Source organism: Rana temporaria, chromosome 1 (assembly GCF_905171775.1).
Source record: "Rana temporaria chromosome 1, aRanTem1.1, whole genome shotgun sequence".
NCBI classification, from domain to species: Eukaryota; Metazoa; Chordata; class Amphibia; order Anura; family Ranidae; genus Rana; species Rana temporaria.
The window spans coordinates 247,788,091-247,806,685 of record NC_053489.1 but is presented as its reverse complement, the minus strand read 5'-3'; the positions used below and the strand labels follow the sequence as shown (position 1 = coordinate 247,806,685).

The 18,595-nt window shown below is 43.7% G+C and overlaps 1 protein-coding gene across 1 annotated transcript in view; it reads left to right on the top strand.

Moving 5' to 3' along the window:
• The first annotated feature begins 1,997 nt into the window (after positions 1–1,997).
• Positions 1,998–18,595, top strand: part of LOC120940269 — a 76,928-nt gene continuing 60,330 nt past the window's right edge. Inside the window, exon 1 of the mRNA XM_040353025.1 lies at positions 1,998–2,149. The gene's annotated coding sequence lies outside the window, so the exon portion shown is untranslated. The remainder of the gene's footprint in view (positions 2,150–18,595) is intronic.

The window sequence follows — 18,595 nt, the reverse complement described above, 5'->3', positions numbered from 1 at the left end:
TATGCTAGACAAAATCCTGCTGACACAAAAATCAAACGCTCGGTCGTACAACAATCAAACCGTGTGTATGAGGCCTAAGTCTGCAAGTAGGCTGTCATTACTAGTCAATCAAGTAGCATGTGTTCTACTAATTCAACTGCATTTTTACGTGTGTTTGGTAGTACTTTTGGGATTTCTTTTAGCTAGGCCACATTTATGTTAGCTAGTGCCTTACACTAATGTAGCATACCTGATACTAATTGCATTTGTAATGTAATGTTTAATGCTAATGCACACTTTTATAATTTCTGCAGTTTTACAAACAAATTTAAATCTAATCTTGGTAAAGATTACAACTGTTAACCCTTCAGCCTCAGTCTTTGATGGGAAGTTGTTAGCTGTCTGCCAAGCCTTTTACTACAAACACAGAGGGCAGAACAGTCAAAATAAAATAAAAATCGTCAGTACATTTGTTTAATATATGCATGCAAATGTATTGTCTTTTTAAAAACTCTGCAAGTACAGAAATTACCCATTGATCATTCAGAAATCCAGGGCGTTCCTAACTAACCTTTAGGCTGGATTCACATCTATGCAGTTTTAGGCCTCGTACAGACGAGGGGTTATCCGCTGGAAACGGTCCGCCGGACCGTTTTCAGCGGACATTCCTCCTCCGGACTTTGATGGTGTACAACACCATCGGATCAAAATCCGAGCGGAAAACATCCGCGGTCACGCGTCTCGCCGTTGCCGAGACGATGACGCGGCGACGTGCGCGACAATGGAAGGTTAACACTTCCACGTATGCGTCGAATCATTACGAAGCATGCAAGGGATGGGAGCGGACGGACTGATCCGGTGAGTCTGTACAGACGACCGGATCAGTCCGCTGGACTGGATCCCAGCGGATAGATTTTGTAGCATGCTACAAAATTTTTATCCGCTGGGAAATGTCCTCTCGGACGTACAGACGACCGGATCTATCTGCTGGAACTGTTCCGCGGATCAATCCCAGCGGATAGATCCGGTCGTCTGTACGAGGCCTCAGTGTTTTTTGCATTTTGCAGATATGCTCTACAGAACATGTTCCATAAGAAACCGTGTTAAATGGACTGTAGTGCAAATCTGCAAAATGCAAAAAGCACTAAAACTGCATAGGTGTGAATGCAGCCTTAGAGCAGACAACACTGCCTCTACTGTGCTAACATATCACCCTGTGTTGTCAGCTCTGCCTAGTTCTCTTCTCCTTTAATGCAAAGCATCATCTCATCTCCATAACAAAAACCCCATTCCTGCCTAGCTGATCACGATGTAAACTCAAGTCAGTTATCGGCTTTCCTTTCCTCACGCTGACAGCGTGAAAAGAGGAGAAGAGAGCCGATAATAACGGGCTTGTGTTAAAGGGACATCTACACTGATAATCAGTGTGCTGATTATCAGTGCAGTCCCAACAGTGCCCACCAGTGCTGCCAATCAGTGTCCATCAGTGCTGCCAATCAGTTCAGACTAGTGCCTCCTCATCAGTGTTACCTATCAGTGCTGCCTATCAGTGCCACCTATCAGAGCCCATCAGTGCTCAGCAGCGCAGCCTCATAGGTGCCTCCTCATTAGTGCCGCATCATCAGTGCCATCTATTGGTGCCCATCAGTGCCACCTATCAGTGTCCATCAGTGCTGCCTCTTCAGTGCCCATCAGTGCAGCTTCATCTGCGCACATCTGTCAAGGAGAAAAATTACCTGTTTGCAACATTTTATAACAAACTATAAAAAAAAAAAAAAAATTCTGTATTTTTTTTGTTTGTTTACCAAAAAAAAACAACCCCAGTGGTGATTAAATACCACCAAAAGAAAGCTCAATTTGTGTGAAAAAAAATATTACAATTTTTATAAGGGTACAGTGTTGCATCACAGCGCAATTGTTATTCAAAGTGTGACGGTGTAACTTGTTTTTAGTTAGGAAGTGACATCAGTACTGAATGTGTGATAGCATTACTTTTTTTTTTCTTTCCAGCATTGTTTGTCGTGCATTTCACAATGTTGTAATTGACAGTAGTTTCATCACAGGAAGGGATGAGGAACTTATAACAACTGTTCACCCTGCACAAATGTTGGATTAAAAGACAGAAGAAGAACCCAGCAGTGCATACAGGAGAATAAGACCAATAAAATCGGTATGTATGGTACGCTGTACATAGCATTATCTCTAATGCATTAAGGCTTCATTTCCACTGGCGTTTTTACAGCCACTGTTGTTAGCCTTTTTTACAGCTTAAAAACGCCTGTCCATGTTTATTTTGTAAAAAAAAAATTTTTTTTTTGTGAGCTGCAGCCTTAAAAATGCCGCGGTAGCGTTTGAGCGTTTTTGAGCGTTTTCGCGCGGTTTTGAGCGGTTTTTAACGTCTGGCGTTTTTACAGCTCTACTCTGGAGCTTCAGAACGCCCTGGTCCTGCGTTTTTTTTACAGCTCAAAAACGCTTGTGCCATTTGCAGCTCAAAAACGCCTATGTGGGCATGATGCCATAGAATAACATGGACAGGCGTTTTTAAGCTGTAAAAAACGCTCAGAAAAGTGGCTGTAAAAACGTCAGTGGAAATGAAGCCTTATAAGTATGTGTTTATCTGCTTGTACTCAATTACTGTATGTTGTTTTATATGATCTTAAAAGTTGATCCCTATAAATTGTAAAACCCAACATCATTCTCTAATTGATATATACTGCCCCTGGTATTAGCAAATGTTGAATATATTTTGCTTTGGTATGAATGTTTGAAACTGCTCGACATCACATCTTTAAAGCAATCCATCATTTGTTAAGTGTTTAAACCTTGATAAGTGTGTTTTATTAAAAAAAAATATGTTTTAGGAATGTGGGTGTTATTTATATATTGCTTTTATGGCATTGCACCGAAAAAAGGAAAGTACAGCAATATCCACACTAAAGAGTTCATGTTGGTTTTAAAATTTGGGATCTTTACAATATTTTGGGAATAAAAACTGAATAGATTGTTGCCCTAAAGCAAGATAATATTGGCAAATTAAATCCTAATATCAAACCCTAATTTACTAAATTTAAGTAAGTCTTGCTCAGAACTGTGGTTTAAGTTTATGCAAGAAAACATTGCCCAGTATGCATAAAGAAGGCGTTCGGCACCTCTGTGAACTGTGGAGGGCTCAGGGCTGAAAATAGTGAACAGTAGAACAGCAACATCACCTGCCAGTCTCCACTGCTCTAGCTGATGTCAGAGGGGTTAAAAGTCCCCTCCCACCAACTGCGTCAGCCAAACCGAGAGTGAGAGATCAGAGTTTTGTGGATGTGTGGCCGCATATAGAAAATGTAAAAAAAAATTTTAACCACTTGACCACTGGGCACTTAAACCCCCTTAGTAACCAGACCAATTTTCAGCTTTCGGTGCTCTCACAATTTGAATGACAATTACTCAGTCATACAACATTATACCCATATGAAATTTTTGTCCTTTTTTCCCACAAATTGAGCTTTCTTTTGGTGGTATTTAATCACCGTTGGGTTCTTTATTTTTTGCACTATAAAAGAAAAAAGCCTGAAAATTCTGTAAAAAAATAAAATTTTCTTTGTTTCTGTTATAAAATTTAGCAAATTTGTAATTTTTCTTCATAAATTTTGGCCAAAATGTATACTGCTACATGTCTTTGGTAAAAATAAGTACAAATTTGTGTATATTATTTGGTCTTTGTGAACGTTATAGCGTATACAAGCTATGGTGCCAATATCTGAAAATTAATCACACCTTAAGTACTGACGGCCTATCTCATTTCTTGAGACCCTAACATGCCAGAAAAGTACAAATACCCCCCAAATGACCCATTTTTGGAAAGAAGACATTCCAAGGTATTTAGAAAGAGGCATGGTGAGTTTTTTGAAGTTGTCATTTTTTCCCACAATTCTTTGCAAAATCAAGATTTTTTTTTTTTAACAAAAAAAATAATATTAGCAGTTTTTTTCTCACACACAGCATATGCATACCACAAATTACAACCCAAAACACATTATGCTATTCCTCCCGAGTATGGCGATACCACATGTGTGAGACTTTTACACAGCATGGCCACATACAGAGGCCCAACATGCAGGGAGCACCATCAGGTGTTCTGGAGCACCCAGACCAATTCTGACATTTCTCTTCTACATGTAAAAATCATAATTTATTTGCTAGAAAATTACATAGAACCCCAAAACATTATATATGCTTTTTTAACAAAGACCCTAGAGAATACAATGGCGGTCGTTGCAATTTTTCGAACACATTTTTTTGGAAATAAAACTGTTTTGTGCTTTAAAAAAAAAAACATTAAAGTTAGCCCAATGTTTTTGCATAATATTAAAGATGAAGTTACGCCGAGTAAATAGATACCCAACATGTCACCCTTCAAAATTGCACACGCTTGTGGAATGGCGCCAAACTTCGCTACTTGAAAATCCCCATAGGTGATGCTTTAACTATTTTTACTGTTTACATATTTTTAGTTGGAGAAGAGGTCTAGGGCCAAAATTATTGCTCTCGCTCTAACGTTCGCAGCGATACCTCACATGTGTGGTTTGAACACCGTTTTCATATGTGGGCGGGACTTACGTGTGCGTTCACTTCTGTATACGAGCACATGGGAACAGGGGCGCTTTCATTTTTATTTTATTTTTATTGTTCATTTTACTTTATTTATTTTAGTTTGACATGTTTTTCCCCAAAAATAAATTTTTGATCACTTTTATTCCTATTACAAGGAATGTAAACATCCCTTGTAATAGGAATAAAGCATGACAGGTCCTCTTTACAGTGAGATATGAGGTCAATAAGACCCCACATCTCACCTCTAGGCTGGGAAGCCTGAAAAAAAAAAAAAACGATCCTGGCTTCGATCGTAGCGGTGAGTCGGAAGAAGCACCGGAGGGCAAAGGGAGGGGGGACGTACCCTTCCGCCTCCCGTAAGAACGATCAAGAGGTGGAATAGCCGCCATGATCATTCTTATGGTGTAGAGAATCACCGGCTGAAAAAGATGATATCTGAATGATGCCTGATCCCTGCACAAAGTCAAGGACGTCATATGACGGCGGGCGGGAAGTGGTTAAAACGCATTTTTTTTTCCCAGAGTATTTTCCGGGTATTGCAGAGTATTGGCCGGGTATTGCAGAGTGTTGTGTGGGGGGTATTGCAGAGTATTGTGCGGGGGTATTGCAGAGTATTGTGCGGGGGTATTGCAGAGTATTGGCCAGGTATTGCAGAGTACTGGCTGGGGTATTGCAGAGTATTGTGCGGGGGTATTGCAGAGTATTGTGCGGGGGGTATTGCAGAGTATTGTGCAGGGGTATTGCAGTGTATTGTGCGGGGGTATTGCAGAGTATTGTGCGGGGGTATTGCAAAGTATTGCGCGGGGGTATTGCAGAGTATTGTGCAGGGGTATTGCAGAGTATTGCGCAGGGAGTATTGCTGAGTATTGCGCAGGGGGTATTGCAGAGTATTGTGCGGGGGTATTGCAGAGTATTGTGCTGGGGTATTGCAGAGTATTGCGCAGGGGGTATTGCAGAGTATTGCGCAGGGGGTATTGCAGAGTACTGCGCAGGGGGTATTGCAGAGTATTGCGCAGGGGTATTGCAGAATATTGCACAGGGTATTGCAGGGATGGCTGAGCAGGGATGGCTGGATCTGTGACTGCAATAGTCACAGATCCAGCCACAGCGCTGCTGACACCCGCTCTCCCCTCTCACACTGTACCGATTGGTACAGAGAGAGGAGGGAGGAACTGGCGTCATCAAATGACACCGGTTTGTTTACATGTGATCGCTCCGTCTTTGGACGGAGCGATCACAAGGTAAACGGCCGCTATCAGCAGCAATTTACTGGGATCCGTGATGCGCCGGGTCCTCTGAACCCGGCGGTCACGGACACTCCCATGTGCACGCCCCAGGGGGCGCGCGGGAGCGCGATTCTGGGAGGATGTCCATGGACGTCCTCCCAGAGTTAACGAACCGCCCTGTAGCCGTAATTCGGTGGCACTGGTGGGCACTGGTGGGCACTGGCAGGTGGCACTGGTGGGCACAGACAAGGCAGTGGTGGCTCTCTGTTTGAGGGACAGATGTCCCGCTGTCAGCGTGAGGGGAAATAATTATTACTGATCTTCTGTTTACATCACATGATTAGCTGTCATTGGCTGACAGCTGATCACATGGTAAGGGTCAGGATCGGTCCCTTACTCTCATAGACTCTGTGATCGTAGGAACGCGCTGACAGCGCATGCTTGGAAGGACGTCTATTGATGGCCTCCTGGCAATTAAGGCCTGTGCTGTAGCCGCCATTCGGCTATAACACGGACTGGAGGTGGTTAAACTGCGTAAGCAGGGTCATGGGAAGAAAGGGGGAAGAAGAATGTTAATGCTTGTTCATTACTTAGCATTTTCTTCTACGTTAAACTGTATGTAAATCCTCACCTCGTAAAACAACCCATTCAGTTTAAAATAGAAATGAAAGGCAAAACATTTGTGTATAGATGTAAAAAAAACATTATAAACGCTTTTTTCCCTTTTGTTTAAGTGGATCACATTCCCTCTGTTCTCTCCTGCATAAGGCTGTGCAGGGGGGGTGTCAGGACAAGTCAGATCATTGGACAAGAGCAGGCTGCATTCCCACGTCACAGGTCCTAGGCGATCTCCTGGCCAATTACACGGCGCAGGGCCGCGCCGCTCGCGCATGCGCAGTGCCGCTCGTGCATGCGCAGTGGGTGCCCGGCCGTGAAGCCGAAAGCTGTCACGGCCGGGTGCCCACACGGAGAATGAAGACGCCGGCCGGGGAGGGGGGGAGAGGAGCGGAGCCCCGGCCGGCGCGTCGCTGGAGCGCTGGAGCAGGTAAGTGTCTGTTTATTAAAACCAGCAGCTACACTTTTTGTAGCTGCTGACTTTTAATAAACATACAAATTGGCTGGAACTCCCCTTTAAATATTTTTTAAACTGATAACAAAACAAATCTTTAGTGCAACATTTGTACAACACAAGATATTTAAAGCAGAACTCTAAGCAAACAGCTAAATACACAGATGACATGGGAAGCTAATTTGCCTCTCAAATTATTTTCTAAGATTTGCACAGCTATGCCGCATAGCAGAGTCATATCTTGTAGGGAAAATACCTGATTTTTTCACTGCCACAAGTCAGTAACAATCACAGATCTCCTCACCACACCCAGCTTGTGGTTGGACAGTAGTGGAAGGAGTATCATACTTATAAGTACATCCCTCTGTCACTCTGCTCTCGCCTTCCATAAGCATGCTTTTTGCAGTACAGTACTACTGGATTGGCTCTGTGGGGTTGAATTACTAAGACCGCTCCTCCACCGCTCCTGCCCATTGAAATCAATGGGGCACCGTGGCTATTCTCTGCAGAGGCGCTTTGCAGTGTTTTTTTACTCTTTCTCGGCTTCTAGCAGGGGGTAAAACCGCCCCGCTAGCAGCCGAATAGGGCTGCAAATCTGTTGACGCACCTCCCGCCCCAGTGTTAAAGGGGCCTAAAACTGGAGAGTGCAAAATCTGGTGCAGCTTTGCATGGTAGACAATCAACTTCTAACTTCAGCTTGTTCAAGAAAGCTTTGACAAAAAAAAAAAACTGTAAGCTCATCTGTTTCTATGCAGAGCTTCACCTGATTTTGCACTCTCCCGATTTAGTAAATCAACCCCTTTGTGGTGCTTATTCCTCTCCTAGTCTGAGTTTTTCTGTAGAGGGACTGCAATTGCCCAGTAAAAAGTCAAACTGAGGTACTTACACTGTTTCCATTGATAACAAAAATATAAATATACTGTAGAGCTGCATTAGTTTGTGTCTTCTATATTTGCCTGGAGTATCTATGCAGCTGTACCATGTTTTCTGACAGCAAAATTTCGATGTGAGCTTTTGAACGGAAATTCCGACAGTGTGTATGCTCCATCAGGCTTTTGCTGTCGGAATTTCCACCAAAAGAGTGAGAGCTGGTTCTCAAATTTTCAGACGGGAAAAATTCTGATCGAAAATTCCTATCGTCTGCGGCAATTCCGACTTGCAAAATTCCGACGCATGCTCGGAAACAATTCGACGCATGCTCGGAAGCATTGAACTTCATTTTCTCGGCTTTTCTCAGAGAACTTTTGTGTGACCGTGTGTAGTATGCAAGCCAAGCTTGAGCGGAATTCCGTCTGAAAAACCATCCAAGGTTTTTCCGACAGAAAATCTGATCGTGTGTACGGGGCATAACACTGTTAAACATGACACTAATTAGTATCAAAGCCAATAAATCAGATTTTCTTTAAAGAGTAACTGCAGTCTGCTCACATCATTTGTAATAAAAAATTCTTTGCCCCTCTTTCCAACCACTTTGCATATTATTTTATATAAACTGTGATTCTGTACTTGTCAAATTTGCTGTAGAAATCTCCCTGATTGCATCCATCTTAGCTGTGGACAGCTGAAGCTGCCGCCTGTTCACTTCCTGGATTTACACAGACACACACCTCCAGCTCTCCAGCTCTAATTGAACCCCCCCCCCCCCCCCCGTCTTCCTGGCGAACTCTGGAAGTGAGAAAGAGAGCTGTGCATGATGTCATAAGCCTAGGCTTTTTACCAGACAAGAAACAGGAAGTGGGCTGTATAAGGTATTTACTGGCAGAAAAAAATAGGATTTTTTAATACAGCTTACCTGTAAAATCCTTGTCTTGGGAATACATCACGGGACACAGAGCCTTAATTACTTAATGGGTTATGTAGTCACCACAGGTGATTGGACACTGGAAAATCCAATTAAAATTGCGTTCCTCCCCTATATAACCCCTCCCAAATGGAGAGTACCTCAGTTTTGTAGCAAAGCAATAAGTGTTCCACGTTTAACTCCGAAGAGGGGTGGGAGCTCTGTGTTCCGTGATGTATTCCCAAGAAAAGGATTTTACAGGTAAGCTGTATTAAAAAATACTATTTTCTTGAGCCTTAATTACTTAATGGAATGTCCCATAGCAATGCTAAAATTGAGGGGAGGGAGACACAGATCATAAATAAGACCGCCATCGGGCCAGAGGATCTATACTGCTGCCTGCAGCATACTACACCTGAAGGCGGCATCCTCGTACCCTCTCATAGCTACCTGGTAGAATTTAGTAAATGTATGGACCGAAGACCAAGTAGCAGCCTAAGGCCCCATACACACCATAGAATCTATCTGCAGATAAATCCCATCAAATGGGTTTCTGCGGATAGATCCTATGGTGTGTACACGCCAACGGATATTTATCCGCAGAGAAATCTCCCCTGGGATGGATTTCCAGCAGATGGATATTTGCTGACATGCACAACAAATCCATCTGCTGGAATCCATTCCAACGGATGGATCCGCTCGTCTGTACAGACTTACCGGATCCATCCGTCTAAAGGGATTCCCCGCACGCGTCGTAATGATTTGACGCATGCGTGGAATTCCTTATATGACAGCGTCGCGCCCGTCGCCGCGTCATAATAGCGGCGACGGCGCGACACGTCATCGGCAGAGGATTTCAGCGCGGATTTCAATGCGATGGTGTGTACACGCCATCGCATAGAAATCCTCTGAAATCCTCGAGAGGATTTATCCGCGGATACGGTCCGCTGGACCGTATCTGCGGATAAATCCTCTCGTGTGTATGGGGCCTTACAGATCTGAGCCATGGAGACCTGGTGATGCACTGCCCATAAAGCACCAACTGCTCTAGTCGAGTGCGCTTTCACCTGAAAAGGAGGGATCTTCTTTTCTAAACCATAGGCCTGCATAATGACTTGTCGAATCCAACTTGCAATAGTGGACTTTGACGCTGCCTGGCCCTTCCTTGGGCCCTGTGGCAGAATAAACAGACAATCGGTCTTTCTTATCTGAGCCATAGCTTGCAGATAAACCTTTACCGCTCTAACGACATCTAGAGAGTGTAGACTCTCTTCCTCCGCAGACTGCAGATCTGAAAAAAAAGACGGTGGGACTATATCTTGATTCAGATGAAATCCTGAAACCACCTTAGGTAAGAAAGTCGGGTGAGGACGCAGCACCACCCTGTTCTTTACACGAAAAAGAGCCGCCAATTCCGATACCCTCCTTGCTGAGTGTATGGCTACAAGAAAAAACAGTTTCTTTGTCAAAAGACTTACAGAAACCTGGTGTAATGGTTCAAAAGGTAGCTTCTGTAAAACAGATAATACCAAATTCAAATCCCATGGGCACACGGGAGACTTAACCGAGCAAAGGCCCTGACTAGGAAATAAGAGACAAGCGGTTTTTGAAAGAATAACAACAAGGCCGAGATTTCGCCCTTGATAGGCTTAAATATGAAGTTGGCTTTGAGCACTAACTGAAGAAAGGCAAGAATCCTATTAAGGGCATACTTCCTAGGATGCCACCTTCAGGGTTCACACCAGGAAACATATGCCTTCCAGATTCTGTAGTAGATGAGCCTGGAGGCCGGCTTCCTAGCATTAACCAGAGTGGATAGGACTGGCCCTGAGAGCCCACGTTTCCTCAGAATGTGGGTCTCAACAGCCAAACCGTTAAATTTAGACTTTGTAAGGCAGGATGGAATATTGGACCCTGCGACAGTAGGTCTGAGCGTAGTGGGAGAACCCATCCTTATGATTTCTGCGTACCAGGGTCTCCTGGGCCAAGCCGGGGTGACCAAAATCACAGACTTTCCTTCCCTCTTGACTCTCTGAAGGAATCGTGGGAGAAGCGGCACTGGAGGGAATGCATAAATCAGAGAATAATGATCCCATGAGATTGTCAGGGCATCTGACCCATGGGCACAGGGATCTCTTGTTCTTGACACAAAGCTGTACCTGGAAGCCAACAGGTCCACATCTGGGATACCCCATTTCTGACATATGATTTGAAATATGTCGGGGTGTAGAGACCATTCTCCTGGACTCAGCTGCTGGCGGCTTAAAAAATCTGCCTGACAATTTTCTACCCCTGGAATGAAGACCGCAGATAGGTAAGGAAAATGCCTTTCTGCCCAGGCCAGGATGTGATTCACCTCTTTTTGGGCATCCAGACTTCTGGTGCCTCCTTGATGATTGATATAGGCCACGGCTGTAGCATTGTCGGACTTAATCCGAACAGGCCAACCCTGCAGTCTGTAAGACCAAACTTTGAGGGCCAGATGAATTGCCCAAATCTCCAGAATGTTGATGGGTATGAGCTTTAGGACCACTTCCCCTGGGCAGATGCTTCTTCTAGAACTGCCCCCAGCCAAGAAGGCTGGCGTCTGTGGTTACTACTTTCCAGGTAACCAGAGTGAAGGATTTTCCTTCTGACAGATTTCGGGGAAGCAACCACCAACTGAGGATCTGTCAAACCTTTGGAGATAAGATCATAGGAAGATCCAGGGTCTGAACATCTTCGTTCCAAGTTGACAGGATTCTGCCCTGTAACGGCCTTGAGTGAAACTGGGCTTAAGGGACAGTCTCGAACGAGGCTACCATCTTTCCCAATAATCTCATGCATAGACGGAGGGAAGGCCTTCTCTTTGCCTTTATCACTCAGACCAAGTCTCCTATGGCTTTTGTCTTTGGCTTGGGAAGTAATACCTTGCTTTGGGACGTGTCTATAATCATGCCTAAATACTCCAGCCTTCTTTGAGGCTGCAAGGAGGATTTTTCCAGATTGAGAACCCAGCCTAGGTACTCTAAATATTGCACTGTGCTGTGCACATTGTGACCCAAGCGTGCAGCGGACTGATCTATGATCAACAGATCATCCAGATAGGCTGTTACTGCTATGCCCCTTGCCCTTAGCCTTGCTAGGGGCGGGGTTAGTATTTTTGTGAACACTCGGGGTGCTGTAGCCAGCCTGAAAGGAAGGGCCACAAACTAAAAGTGGTGCTGGTCCACCGCAAACCTTAGAAACCTTTGGTGAGCGGGGAATATTGGCACATGTAGATATGCATCTCTGATGTCTATTGATGCCAGCAATCCTCCTCCCTGAAGGGTGGAAACAACTGAATGGACAGACTCAATGCGAAAGGAGTGAATGTTCAGAAACTGATTCAGGCTTTTCAGATCTAGGATAGGTCTGACATCCCTGTTTGGTTTTGGAACCGTGAAAAGGTTTAAATAAAATCCTAATCCCTAATTCTCTGGGGCTAACTTCATAATTACCCCTTGGGACAACAGGTGATCCAAGGCCAACAGTAAAGGCCTTATTTTTTCTGGATCTTTGGCAACTCTTGACCTCATAAAACAGGAGGGCGGAAGTTCCCTGAATTCTAGCTTGTAGCCTGAGGACACTGTGGAGATGACCCACATGTCCTGATCTTCGTTCCGCCTGGCTGTTGCAAATTGCAGCATCCTATCCCCCACTTGACAGAGCGGGGGCATCCCTTCATAGGGAAGTTTTGGGGGTCTGCTTAGACTTTGAACCCAAGTCCTTTTCTGCCCTTGGGCTTGGCTCTGGACCTTTCCCCTAGTGTTAGACTGGGGTGGCCATCGCCACTGCCTGGAGAATGAGGTTCCAGGGGCTGGAGAAAGAGAATGCTTAAATGAAGGATGTTTACTCTTCTTCTTAACCGGTAAAAGAGTAGACTTGCCTCCGGTAATCTTTTGGATGTATTTATCCAAGTAATCCCCAAACAGGCGTCCTCCCCCAAAGGTGAACACTGCCAAGTATTTCTTGCAATAAACCTGGACCTCCCAATGTTTTAACCAAAGGGACCTGCGCATGTGTACCTGTAGGAGATTCAAGCGGGATGCTTGCTGAACAGAGTCCATAATCTCATCAATCGCAAAACATAAGGCCTTAGGAAGGTCCTCATAAACCTCAATCTCCTCTGTAGGGAGGAGGTTAATCATCTGCTTCATTTGTTCCTTGAGGAACTGACATACACCAATGGCTGCAACTGCAGGTTGTACTAAAGCCCCAACCATGGAGGAGGAGGCTTTCAATAGGGACTCCAGCTTTTTATCAGTTGGATCCTTAAAACCCTGCGCATTGTCTATAGGACAGGTCAGGTTTTTGTTTGCACAATAAATAGCTGCATCAATAGCAGGTACCCCCATTTCTTAGTGAAACCTTCCTCCATAGGGTAAAGGAGGGAAAACTGCCTAGGAGGAGAAAACAGTTTATCTGGGTGAACCCAGTCATCATACATCAGTTTATCCAGCAAGGGATGAACTGGAAAGGAGCATGCAGCCTGCAGGGATTTCTCAAGATCCCAAAGAGGAAACAGAGGACCTAGAAGCTTCAACAAGAGGCAATTTGTAAAAGGCACGCACCATCTCTGCATAATATTGCACCTGCATTTTTAACGACTGAAAGGTAGCAGACATCCTCTCATCCTCTGAGTCCTCAGACTGCACATGATCCTCATCTCCAGAGAGGGATTTTTCACCCTCAGAAGGCTCATCTGATGAGAATGGTCCGAATGACCGTTCTCATCGGTTAACCGATGAAGCGGACTGATGGTCTGATGTGCCTAACACCATCAGTTAAAAAAACGATCGAGTCCAACGCGGTGACGTAAAACACAACGATGTGCTGAGAAAAATGCTTCCGGGCATGCGTCGACTTGATTCTGAGCATGCGCAGGTTTTTAACCGATGCTTTTGCATACTAACCGTCGGTTTTGACCTATCGGTTAGGCATCCATCGGTTCAATTTTAAAGCAAGTTTTAAAATTTTTGACCGAAGGATAAAAGACCGATGGGGCCCACACACCATCGGTTTGGACCGATGAAACTGACCTTCAGTCCGTTTCCATCGGTTTGGACTGACCGTGTGTACGCGGCCTGACAATACACATATATAAGCTCACTGCACAACCTGATGCCGAGTAGGAGTCTTAGGATTGCCTGGTTCAATCCACAGGGATGTTTACAGCCCACAGCTCTGTGTCCATGCCGCTTTACAGAAGGCTTCTGCCAGAAACTTTTCGAGCCACAGTTGTATTAGTACACCAGAGTCTCGATCCCAGAGCCCAGACCTCCGCAGAGAGACATTAGAGGCAAACCTCTTAAAAACTGAGGTACTCTCCATCTGGGAGGGGTTATATAGGGCAGGAACTCAATTTTAATTGGGTTTGCCAGTGTTCAATTACCTGTGGTGACTACATAACCCATTAAGTAATTAAGGCTCTGTGTCCCGTGATGTATGATCAAGAAAAATGTTTTACTATCCAAAGTTAAAACAACAAGGGCAGAAGATTTAATAGATGGAAATATGAAAACATTACTGAAGTTCCACTTTAACTTCTTTTCTAATCTTTCATACAATTTGAAATTCTGATCGTCTGTGTGGAACTCCGACGGAGAAAAAAACATGCATTCTCAGAATCAAGTCGACGCATGCTCGGAAGCATTGAACTTCATTTTTCTCGGCTCATCGTAGTGTTTTATGTCACCGCGTTTTGGACAGTCGGAATTTGGTCAGACAGTGTGTATGCAAGACAGCTTGAACGGAATTCTGATGGAAAATTCCATCGGATTTTATCCCATTGGAAATTCCGATCGTGTGTACAGAGCATAAGAGTTACCTCTTAGCATAAACAATAGGTAAAGGTCTCTGAGTAGCAGCGGTACAGGGGCAGTCTGTAGTCCTAACTCTTCAACCGGCTAGCGTTGGGGACCAGTTGTACAGTTGAGTACACTTCCAGTAGCACTGCAGGCAGCAAATAAGACTACTAGATGGCTGAATGGTAAGTTCCTAAAGGGATCAGTCTCTCTAACAGAAGTTAGTAAATCCCCACAGCAGCATATCACTAGTCCCAGCAATATTGCAGGCTCACCATCTGGTCAAATGCAGCTATTAGTTCATTCTCTGCTATGCACCCAGGTGACACTGCCTGTGGGCACCCCCAAACTCAGCACTTCAGATCCCATTTAGGCTGCCAATATGCAGCAGTGATGGTGCACCCTGGATAGCAATGTGCACTCTCCAGTCTCCCTAATAGCAAGAGGAAGCAGTGTCCTGTACTGCATGGGAGAATCCAGCTCTTTCTCCTCCTCCTCCTCCTGGCCAGCTCTCTGGGGAATGTACAGGTAGTTAAAAGCTTTTGATCACCACAACATAGACCCTTCTTCAGAAGAATCTAACGAGGGGGGTATTTTTCTTTTCTTATCCTGCACCCTTATAATAGCCTATTCATATTTATACTTAGTAGATATGCCGTTATGGACATGAATGTTAATTGTGTCCAGCACATGATGCATCTCTTTAAAGGTCAAGGTGTATCTCTATAAGTACAAAGCACGTACTGTATATACACCACCACTCTAAAATAAAAATAAAACATATACACTCTGAAAGGTGGCGACATGCCTAAGGGTATGCATGTCAGACCCATTATGCATTAATACTATTACATTTTAGGATAGAAATATACTGGTGCTATTATATTGTTCAGACATGGAACAGTGGAACTGAAACTATTACATTTGGAAGAAAGCTTATTAGTTAAAGGGTCACTAAAGGATTTTTTTTTAGCTAAATAGCTTCCTTTACCTTACTGCAGTCCTGGTTTCATGTCCTCATTGTTCGATTTTGCTTTGATGTTGCTGTAAATCCTCTCTGTTCTGGACACTTCCTGGTTGTCTGTTTCCTGATCACCACAGTACTGGGAGATTTCTCTCTGTGGTGACAAATCAAGGAGGTGTGATTACTGTGTGTAAAACGAAACAGGATTGGTGCTGAGGAGTTTTAGACAAAGTATCACTGCCCTCTATTGGCTCACTGCCCTCTATTGGCTCTCTGTACATCAGAGAACCAGGAAACAACAGCAAAAACGAAACTAAACTGCAGGCACATTATATGATTGGTTTTTATCTATTTTTTATCATTTTTAAAATGAATCAGTTAGCTATTATGTCTCTATACCCTTTAAACAGTCATTTCAGCTAAAAAAAAAATTTCCTTTAGTGACCCTTTAATCTTGTGGTCTGTTCTGGAAGCATCATTACTAATACTGTATCCTACAGAACACAGTAAAACATTGCAATGCTTCACACAGACATTGCATCACTTCCTTAAATGACAAGAAATATTACCTAAGCACTCATACCCACACATGGTATTAACCATTTGTTAACTGGGTGATTCCACAACTTTCACACCTCTCATCTTGATTTTGGACCAAACATCTGTCCTTTCATTGTGACCTTTCATGGTAAATTGTTTGTGCCTCCTCTATAGAACTGAAGAGCTTGGATAATCTAAGCTGTAGCTTGGATAATCTTTGAAACACCTTCAAAAAATCAAGTTGAAGGTGACTACTAGTAGAGATGATCAAATGTAATTTTTAAAGGAAATCTGTACTTAGAGAAACATGAAAATTACTAATTTAAAAAGACCAGTAATTCAAAAAGATGATGTCCAGGATGGGACAGATCGCTCACTATCCTTTCGGCTCTACTGAAACAGCGCGACTGGTAAATTTTGTCTAAAGAGACAAACTTACATCCCACAACTCTCTGGGCAATATTTATGATTCACTGAAGAGCAGCCTTTTCTGTTAACATACAGTTAGAATTCCAGGCTAGAATACAATTAGTCAGTCTAAATCATGTTTCCTAAGAAGTCGCAAAAAATGTAAAAAATGTAAACTATGGTGACACGTTTTGGTAACAGCTTTCACGTTCGTTGACCAAGTTAAGTTCTCGTTGATATAGACACCTAAAAACTTAAGAACAGGGACTCGCTCTACTAATTCTCCTTTGATGTAAAGTGGTGCCAGGTCAGTATTTTTCTTCCTAAAGTCTAATATCACTTCCTTGGTCTTTCCTATATTTAGGGACAAGTTGTTTTCCACACACCACTCTGCAATTCTACCAACCTCCTTCCTTTAGTGCTCTTCATCTCCACCCTTAATTCGACCGACTATGGTAGTGTCTTATGCAAATTTTATGATACTGTTTGTTGGAAAGTAAGGCAAACGTATAGTGAGTAGAGAAGAGAACTCAATACACAACCCTGTGGCACCCCTGTGCTAATGATGTGCTGAGAGGAGACATGATTACCCAATTCACCAAGAAATCCTTTGTCCAGGAGCAAAGGGATCAGGGCAAATTTAGCTTCAGGATTTTAGCAACTAATAAATCTGGGATTGAAGTATTAAATGCTGAGCTGTAATCAACGAACCCTGATGTGTCTGCCCACTTTAACATTATCTACACATGTTCTTATATAGCGCAATACTGCTTCAGTGTTCACATTTAAATCCTGATGTTCAAATATGTCCCGGTCCAATCCCATGCTAAGCTGTTAGCAAAGGCTTCTCTGTGTAGGCGTGTGCAGGTGAGGCAGCTGACAATGGACACCTCATAGTAAATCTATGAGTGACGTCACTTCCCAGTCATTTCCCAGCCATTATCGGTTCCCTCCTGCACACAACATCCGCCGCTGGAGACTGGAGAACGGCTTCAGAAAAGGTATGTATAGCAATTTTTGCTTTACAGGGTTAGATAGATTAGTCTAAGAATGTGACTGCCAGTAGATTTAGTGTTAGTTGTTTTTTTAAACCAGTGTCTCTCAAACGTTTTTGTCTTGCCGTGCACCAAAAAAATTTGTGGCACACCTGAAAACATTTGCAATACAGCCTCACCAGTGCCCATCAATGCAGCCTCACCAGTGCCCATCAATGCAGCCTCACCAGTGTCCATAAATGCAGCTTCACCAGTGTCCATAAATGCAGCCTCACCAGTGCCCATAAATGCAGCCTCACCAGTGTCCATAAATGCAGCCTCACCAGTGTCCATAAATGCAGCCTCACCAGTGTCCATAAATGCAGCCTCACCAGTGCCCATAAATGCAGCCTGATCAATGGGCCAGGGCAAATGGGGGAGATGGAATGTGGGGGTCATCTGCAGGTGTCAGGGTTTCTCACCCGGCAGCTCAGCTCAGCAGGTCCTTGCACACCACGGCCTCCTAGGGGGGTGATGCTCCTGGTCTTGGGGTAAAGTTTCTGCCACAGCCCAGCACCGCAGCCCAAGCCAGTCACACATTGCGACTCCCTTGCGTGCCTTGCCTCCAAGACTCTGGTCTCCGGGAGTTGTGATTTACTCTGCACTTGAGCACAGACTACAACTCCCAGAATGCAACAGTGGCCGGCCGCTGCGGTTGTGCTTCCAGGTCGACTGTTACAGCTACAGCTCCCATTCTCCCGTGGCACACCCACTACTGTGCCAGGGAACACAGTTTGAGAAACACTGGCTTAACCACGCTTTTATTTTAAATCTTTATGTCATCATGTTAATATATATTGTAGGTAATATTATTAAGACGATTGTGAGGTATCATAAACTCTTATGCTAATAACGTGCTAATATTTGCTTCCTACTATAGCCACAATGTATATTTTATTGTATTCAATTAAAATGATAAAAACTTTTTTAGCAATGTAGCTATCTTTTTGTGTGGGAAGTAATTTGTATATGTCTAAGGTTTCACTCCCTGGCTATCATACAGTGGTTGTACAGTTCTAAGAAAGTGTTATGAATGTCTAGAAATGTAAATAATTAATTAAACGTATGGAAAACTCATTGGATTGAATAAATCTTTAAATACTGGAGTTGTAAAAAAAAGAGTGAAATTGTTAAGCTAACTTGAAAACACGAACAGCTTAGGAAATTT